This window comes from Galeopterus variegatus, unplaced genomic scaffold (genome assembly GCF_000696425.1).
Source record: "Galeopterus variegatus unplaced genomic scaffold, G_variegatus-3.0.2 Scaffold4540, whole genome shotgun sequence".
Classification (NCBI taxonomy): Eukaryota; Metazoa; Chordata; class Mammalia; order Dermoptera; family Cynocephalidae; genus Galeopterus; species Galeopterus variegatus.
In genome coordinates, this window is record NW_007730651.1 from 39,612 (window position 1) to 48,359 (window position 8,748).

An 8,748-nucleotide genomic window follows, 5' to 3' on the forward strand; every position below is an offset into this window, starting at 1 on the left:
TTGCGCCCGCACTGCGCTCAGCCAGTGAGCGGGAACCGGTCTCCACATGGGATCCGAACCCTTGGCGGGAGCGCCTCCGCACTCCCAAGTGGCACACTCTACAGTGCGCCACCAGGCCGGCCCCAACCTCATTTAACCTTTAACACCTCCTCACAGCCCTCTCTCCAGACATAGTCACACTGGGGATTAGGGTTTCAACATGCAATTCAGCCCATAGTATGAGAGTACTTCAAAAAGTTCATGGAAAAAATGAAATTAAAATATAATACAAATCCTTCCATGAAATTAAAATATAATACAAATCCTTCCCTGATGGTTTTAGAGATCCCATTGGGACATCCAAGAGGACTCAACTTCCAGAACCATATAAACTTCATTGCTGAAATAAGTGCACTTCTCAGGTCAGTTAATTCAGGACCGTCTTTTCTTGGCTCCTGGAGTGGATCCCAAGTGGTCATAGAATTTATCCTCCTGGACTCTGTCCCCTCCCACTCCATCCCTTGATTTTTGTTTCTGTTTCTGGTCCTTAGACAAGTTTGTTTCTGGTTCTGTTCAGTAAGTTCAGGACGTCACTCCCCAGTGGTGGCAGCAATGATTAGGATCCTGGCTTTATGTTCTAGCCCTTCTGTGATCTTATAGCATGATGGCAGGGCCTATTCTCTGCCACATGGGATGCAAGAAAGAACTGGATTAATAATCTTGTTAGTCTGTCTATTTAAGAGCCCAACTCAATTTTTAAAAATATTTTATGCAGGGCCGGCCCGGTNAGGGTTGCGATCCGTTGCCGGACACGGAAAAAGACAAAAGACAAAAAAAAAAAAAAAAATATTTTATGCACACTGGAAAGGAAACTGGTTCCTTGAGGTGAGACTGGCTCTTCTCTAAGTTTCAGACTCTAGAAAGTTAATCTGAGGCAAAGAAGGGCTGTCTCGGGGTGTTGGTGGGAAGGACTGCACCGGACGCCTCTAACTATTGATACCTCAAGGAACAGATTTGTGACTCTGGACTTCCAAGCTGATGCTGCTCAGAAAACTGTCAGGATCAGGGACTGAGTCAAGATTCCCAGAACTCTTACCAGTGGTTCTCAACGGATGGAGATTTTGTGTCCAGGGAGCATTTGGCAATGTGTGGAGACGTTTTGGGTTGTCACAACTGAGGATAGGGTTGCTACTGGGAAGGGTGCAGACATGCTAAATGTCCTATAAGGCACAGGACAATGCCCATGACAAGTAATTATCTGGCCCCAAATATCAGTAGTGCCAAGCTTGAGAAATGCTACTCTGAAGCTTAATCAATGTCTTAAGAAATTTAAAATTCTGTAAGGATTTTTTTTTTTTTTAAAGATGACCGGTAAGGGGATCTAACCCTTGACTTGGTGTTGTCAGCCAAAGCTTAATCAATGTCTTAAGAAATTTAAAATTCTGTAAGGATTTTTTTTTTTTTTAAAGATGACCGGTAAGGGGATCTTAACCCTTGACTTGGTGTTGTCAGCACCACGCTCTCCCAAGTGAGCTAAGCGGCCATCCCTATATAGAGATCCGAACCCTTGGCCTTGGTGTCATCAGCACTGCACTCTCCCAAGTGAGCCACGGGCCAGCCCAGGATTGATGTTAACTTGTAAAATGCAAATGATTTTTTGTTGTTGTGATAAAATACACATAACATAAAGTTTAACCATTTTTTTAGCGTAAAATTCAGTAATATTGTTGTACAAACAATACCGCCATCCATGTCCAGAGCTTTTTCATCATCTGAAATTGAAACTCTTTCCCTATTAGACAGTAACTCTCTATTCTTCTCTCCAAGTCCCTGGTAACCACTATTCCATTTTCTGTCTCTGTGAATTTGACTGTTCTAAGAGCCCTATGTAAGTGGTATCATACAATATTGTCTTTTTGTAACTGGTTTAATTCACTTAGCATAATGTCCTCAGTGTCCTTCCACATTGTAGCATGTGTCAGAACTTCCATCTTTTTCGAGGCTGATCATATTCCACTGGATGCATCCACCATATTTTGCTTCTCCATTCATCTGTCAACAGATGGTTGCTTCTGCCTTTTGGCTGTTTGTAAATAATGATGCAATAAACATGGGTATATGGATATTTCTTTGAGATCCTTTCAATTCTTTTGGGAATGTAGCCAGCAGTGACATTGCTGGATCATATGATAATTTCTATTTAAGTTTTTTGAGAAGCTGCCATACTGTTTTTGACAGAAGCTATATCATTTTACATCCCCACCAGCAGGGCACAAGGGTTCCAATTTCTCCACGTCCTCACCAACACTTGTTATTTTCTGGTTTTTGTTTATCTGTTTGTTTTTATATACAGTAGCTATCCTCATGGGTGAGAGGTGGTATCTCATTGAGGTTTTGATTGGCATTTCCTCAATGATTAGTGACATTGAGCATCTTCATGTGCTTATTAGTCACTTGAATGTCTTCTTTGGAGAAATGTCAGTTCAAGTCCTTTGCCGGATTTTTTTTAATAACCCTTTAATCAATATGCACATAAGGAGAATAAACAGCAGCGCCAGGCTGACTGGGAAAGAGAGCAAGGTTTCCTCCCTTTGTCCCAGTGTCTGCTTGGCACAGTTCTGAGATCACACACACAAGTGGGGGTGAGCTGGGAAGAATAAGGGAAACGACTGAAGAGACAAAGGCAAAGGGGGAGAGGCAAGGGCTTGCAGTAGTCTCAGTCAGTGGACTCCAACACAGATTCACTCAATGCGAGGTCCCAGTAGTGTTCAGCCCCATGCTTTTTGAAATGCTCACGAGCCATGTTCTCTGTAGGGCACTGTTTGAACTTCATCTCTCCAAAGCTCCGGTCTTTGGCTGTACCCTGGGGTAGAGACAAAATTTATAATAAAACCACTATAATTTCATATTTAAATCAGATGTAATATTCTTTCATAAGACCTGACCTAAAAACATTCGTATAGCAATGTGCCTAGCTGACAATGATTTTAAGGTAAAAGCAATCATAACCTCCACCCCCTTGGATATTTGCATGAGTTTTCATAAATTCATATGCATAAGGGTTTCAGACTTTTGACTGAAGGGACAATGAAGAATTCTATGCTCGAGTGCCTGGATGGAACAAGTCAGGAAGGACTATGTAGGGTGGGGCGGAATGAATTTGGCTTCCACCAGGCCTCAAGAACCAGATTTGGGTCTTCAAGGAGCAAGGAGTTAGAGAGCCATAGGCTGAAGGAACTCTTTTTACAAGGGTTAGTAAAATTATGTATATAAGCAGGAAGCTTTGGGGCCCAATGCCAGAGTACAATTAGGGGTGGTGATGGTGTGGAGAATCAGGGAGGCTACCTGCAGAGAACTACAATAGAAAAAGACATGGTACTGGGTGGAACAGCATTTTCACCAAAGGCACAAGTAGCGATAGCAGTCATAAAATGCAACCTCAAGCAAGAGCTTTCAGGAAACAGACTACAATAAGGAGGCCAGAGCAGAACTTGGCTTGATTGTGAACCTGAAAGACAATTCCTGAGGACTCTCAGAGATAAATGGAAAATAATTTGGAAGAGATGAGAGGGCTGGGATATTAAATATGTAAGTGGGGATTTATGAAACAGAAAAACAGGTATTATGGTTATTATTACCTAATTTCTCTGTATAAATGAAGAGTCTGGGATAAGACAGAAGGATACATGAAAAACTGTTTTTTTTTTTTAAAAAGATGACCGGTAAGGGGATCTTAACCCTTGACTTGGTGTTGTCAGCACCACGCTCACTGGCATGGAGCTTAGCCAGGCCCACCATGTTGGCATTGTCAGTGAGCCCTGGCTTCAGTGCCAGCTGGGCTTGGATTCGGGCTTGTAGTTCAGCTGCCTTCCTTGCTTTCTCAATGGCATCATTCATGATAGTGACGGCCTGGGAGGGCTGAATAGCACTGCCAATTGCAAGTCACTCTGGTTGTGAAGGAGGTGGCTTTGGCTGAGGCGTAGGGGGACTGATGAAGCTCAGCTGTTTTTATTCTCAATTTGCCGCGTCGCTGCCTCCATCATCTATTTCATCTGGAGCTGAGTCAGCATGCCAGGGCTCTCTGAGGCTCAATTTGTCGCGTCGCTGCCTCCATCATCTATTTCATCTGGAGCTGAGTCAGCATGCCAGGGCTCTCTGAGGGAGGTCCAGGGACCAGCTCTGGCTCTTCCTCCACCTCCTCAAAATGGGCTATTTGTCAATCCTTTACTCCTGATGATTCTTTGCAGATCTCAGAGGCATCATCAAATACCTCCTTTAGCTCTCATTTTCTGCTCCCGTCACTGCTAGACTTGGAATGCCTAGAGCTTCGGCCTTCCTGCACAGCCTCAAACAGTTCGCCCACAAATCGGAGAGTAGAACCATCAAGAAAAGGTTTCAGATGGTCGACTGCCTTCTTCTTGACCATGCCCTTCCCCACACAGCTCAATGCTGCTGTGACCACTGTGGGTTCTGAGACACCCAGGACCTCTTTACTGTCTTCTCCATCCAGGCTTTCACCTCATCCAGCTCCCTCTTAGACAATGCCATTGATCAGTATTGGTAGAGGGATGCTGGTGGTGCTTTCAGGTGGCGTTGAGGTACAGCCTTTGAATCTTGGTCTCGCTGACTGCTTGCATACCAGGAATATACTTTGTCACATCCTGTGTGCTGAAAATACCTGAGCAAAGCAGGCAACAGAGATGGAAGAGGCAGTACCAGAAGCTGTCTGTGTAAAAGCACTGCAGAGACATCAGCTGACTAATTGGTAAAGACTCCACCATCTTCCTCGACCCTATGATGTTACGGCCTGCAAAACTTTTATTTTTTGTTTATTCATTTATTTCCCAGCAAAGTCCCTTTTATTTATTTAACTAGAAATCGCTTTATTGATTAAGTCACCAGGAATTTTCAGCACAAGATTTAACATCTTAATGACCACAAGGACCTGGGCTCTGGGGCTTGCTCTGCCTCTTGAAGAACTTGAAGGGTTTTAGGGGGATAGACATCGCTAGCAGAGATCACATCAGATGGTGGCAGGTGCTCCTTTCCCAGTCATTGGACAAACTGCTCAATTCTTGTCCATATCAGGAAAGAGCCAGTACTTCAGAAAAACCTAATAAAGAATTTGACATTGCAACCTAAGATCTCTCTTAACAATTTAGATTTATCAACGGTATTGGTCCAAACTCATTTGCTTCTGATGTAAGTTGTTTTCGTTTTGCCATTTTGTGTATGTGTGTAATTTTAACAAATAACCTCATTCCCTGTGCAGAAAGGAATCAGCCAGTGCAAAGAAAAATCCCTCATACTGGAATAGCCCCATCTTGCTTTGGATGGAGGAAACAAGTTTTTCCACTCCTACCCAAGAGATGAGCAAACATCCCCCAAAGTCCCTGGCCTTGGAATGCACAGAGGCAGAATTTGATGGGCTGATTCAATCCACCTAGAAAGGGCAGCTGGAAGCACCATGCACGCAGCCTTCTCTGGAAATTTCTTGAAGTCAGCTCTTGAGAATCGTTCATGGTTGTGTGCAAAGGCTCTCAGGTCCAAACAACTTCAGCTATTCCATCTCACGACCTAGGCTGAGAGGACGTGCTGGATTGTCAGAAGCAAGAGCCGTTGTGGTGGCCCTAGTGGTAGGACCTGGATGACTCGAGGATCATCAAGGATCTGGGCTATCTGGCTTCCTTTCCACAATGCCCACAACCCATGCTTGGTGACCCTCTCCATACTCAGAAGATTCTATTTCAGAACAAACACGAGCCACCTGTTCTCTTGACAGACGAAATCAGTAATCCCCAGAGGTTTTGGCTGAGGTTCCTTCAAGAAGTCCAAACCACTCTGGCCGTGCCGATGGCAGCCATCCTGGCAAGGATCAGCAAGTTGTGAATGACAAGGAACACCTCATACCTTTGTTGTTTCTCCAGGTTCTGAGAGTGTCCTAGAATGCCAAAGCCTGTGACATCGGTGGCCATGTGGGCATTTGACATGTGCATTCATCCAGCAGCAGCTCTACTTAGGGACCTCCCTGAGAGGCCAGCTCCACCTCTTCCCTGGAGACCACCATCTCCACCTTATTCCATTTCATCCAGGACCATCTGCCATCAGTGGATGCTGACCACAACCTGGGCTCCTAAGGGCTTGGTTAACACAAGCACTTCCCCAGCAACAGCACTGTCAGGCATTATGAATTCACATGGCCAATGCACCACATGGCAGCTCTGCTGATGATGGCCCAGGGGTTGACCACTTTGCCCACCAGCCACTGCAGTCCCTCCTTCCTTGGCAGCATCTCGAAAGCCCTTGACCATGAGTGTGTTACCTCTTCTCAGTCCTCATCACTCAGACCCCTGCTGACCCTGTTCTCTTGACAGACGAAATCAGTAATCCCCAGAGGTTTTGGCTGAGGTTCCTTCAAGAAGTCCAAACCACTCTGGCCGTGCTGATGGCAGCCATCCTGGCAAGGATCAGCAAGTTGTGAATGACAAGGAACACCTCATACCTTTGTTGTTTCTCCAGGTTCTGAGAGTGTCCTAGAATGCCAAAGCCTGTGACATCTGTGGCGGCATGGGCATTTGATGCGTGCATTCATCCAGCAGCAGCTCTGCATAGGGACCTCCCTGAGAGGCCAGCTCCACCTGGCACCACCATCTCCACCTTATTCCATTTCATCCAGGACCATCTGCCATCAGTGGATGCTGACCACAACCTGGGCTCCTAAGGGCTTGGTTAACACAAGCACTTCCCCAGCAACAGCACTGTCAGGCATTATGAATTCACATGGCCAATGCACCACATGGCAGCTCTGCTGATGATGGCCCAGGGGTTGACCACTTTGTCCACCAGCCACTGCAGTCCCTCCTTCCTTGGCAGCATCTCAAAGCCCTTGACCATGAGTGTGTTACCTCTTCTCAGTCCTCATCACTCAGACCCTTGCTGACACTGAGCACCGTCAGCACATGTCACATCAGTAATGCCCACGGCAAGAGGCCACTCAGCTTGCTGGCACAGCTCTGCTCCGCATCATATCAGGATCTTCTACCAGGGGGTCAAAGAAGGCTGTGGTCTGCACCAGGATGGCCCTGCCTCAGGGGTGATGCATGAGTCTATCCCAATGCTTGGGGCTGGGAAGGCCGGGCTGGCAGGTCGGCTTCCTGGGCTGCCTTTTCTGGCCTCAACCAGGACCCAGCCTGTGGGGGCCACATGTCCAGCTGCATCAGTCTGGCCAGGAGTTCAAACAGCATCTGCTGGGGACCCTGCAACCTCAGCCCTTCATGCACGAGAAGCCTCAGCTGCTGGCCCAGGCCGAAGCCCAGAGCTGGGGTCTCGAAGACGAGCCCAGCAGCTGAGGAACCTGCTGCCACCATCACCACCATCACCATGGCCATCACGCCCACCCGGCAGATAGGGAGGAGAGGGCCTTTCACTTTCTACTTAGTTAACGTGAAGTAAGTCACATGTACCCACAGGTTCTCCCAGCATGACTCAGGCCCCGCGATGCCCTCCTGGCCTTCCGCTGCTATGGCTTTTTAAGCCTTGAAATGTGTTATGATTTCTCAGTCTTATTATTTTGAGCCTAGTTTTAAAAAAACATTTTGTGTTCTTTGACTTAAAGAGGTCCTCCAAAATCTTCTCAGTGTCAACCCTGTACTCTGGCTATGTGCTCGCACTGCGTGGACATCCATCCAGGCACCGGGGATAGCATTGTTAGCCAAGCGGACACACCCGTCCCTGGTCAGGGACAGAGCTGGCACTGGGGCTTTTTATTTTTATTTTTATTTTTTTTCCTTTTTGTCTTTTTTCATGACCGGTAACGGGATCGCGACCCTCAGTGTCGCACCCATACCACGACTGGCAACGGGATCACAACCCTCGGTGTCGCGCCCACACCGTGCTCAACCAGTGAGCGGACCGGTCTCTATATGGGATCTGAACCTGTGGCAGGAGCGCCGCTGCACTCCCAAGCACCGCACTCTACCGAGTGCGCCACCGGGCCAGCCCTGCTATGGCTTTTTAAACCTTGCAATGTGTTATGATTTCTCACTCATAATTTATTTTGAACCTAGTTTAAAAAAACATTTTGTGTTCTTTTACTTAAAGAGGTCCTCCAAAATCTTCTCAATGCCAATCCTGTGGCCCTGGCTGTGTGCTCATGCTGTGTGGACATCCATCCAGGCACTGGGGACAGCATTGTTAGCCCAGCACACACATCCCTGCCCCTGGGTATGGCCAGCACCTGGGACAGAGCTGGCACTGGCAAACACCCAGTGAACATTGACCTAAACCCAGTTGCATGCTAAAAGAGTTGGCTTCTCAGGGGGACCCAGGGCTGACCCCAGCAGCATGCAGGTCACAGGGTCAGGCTTTCAGAACCTCCCCAAACCCTTCAGACAGGCAAGGAGTCCACTCTGGCACCAGCAGCCCCTGCAGCATGGAATAATACAGAAGCCCCTCTCCCCAGGCCTCAGGAGGAGGGATGGGCCAGCATCCCACATCCCAGCCCCCAAACAGCTCCCACTGGCCCATCCCGTGTCCTGGAACACTTCCAAGGGACAACACTTACCATCCAAATGTTCATGTCCCCAAAACTTCATATGTTGAAACCTAATCCCCAAGGTGATAGTCTTCAGAAGTGGGACCTTTGGGAGGTGACCAGGTCATGAGGGTGGGGCCCTCATGATGGGATCACTGCCCATATAAAGGAGGCTGAGGGAACTCATTTTCCCTGTTGGCCGTGTGAGGACACAGCAAGAAGGCACTGCCTATGAA

General features: G+C 47.3%; 3 pseudogenes; all 3 read right to left on the minus strand.

The window, feature by feature from the left end:
- Positions 1-4,405, minus strand: part of LOC103603295 — an 11,832-nt pseudogene extending 7,427 nt beyond the window's left edge.
- Positions 4,406-5,556: 1,151 nt separating this feature from the next.
- LOC103603296 lies at positions 5,557-6,331 on the minus strand (annotated as a pseudogene).
- Positions 6,332-6,359: 28 nt separating this feature from the next.
- On the minus strand, positions 6,360-7,367 carry LOC103603297 (annotated as a pseudogene).
- Between the last annotated feature and the right edge of the window lie 1,381 nt (positions 7,368-8,748).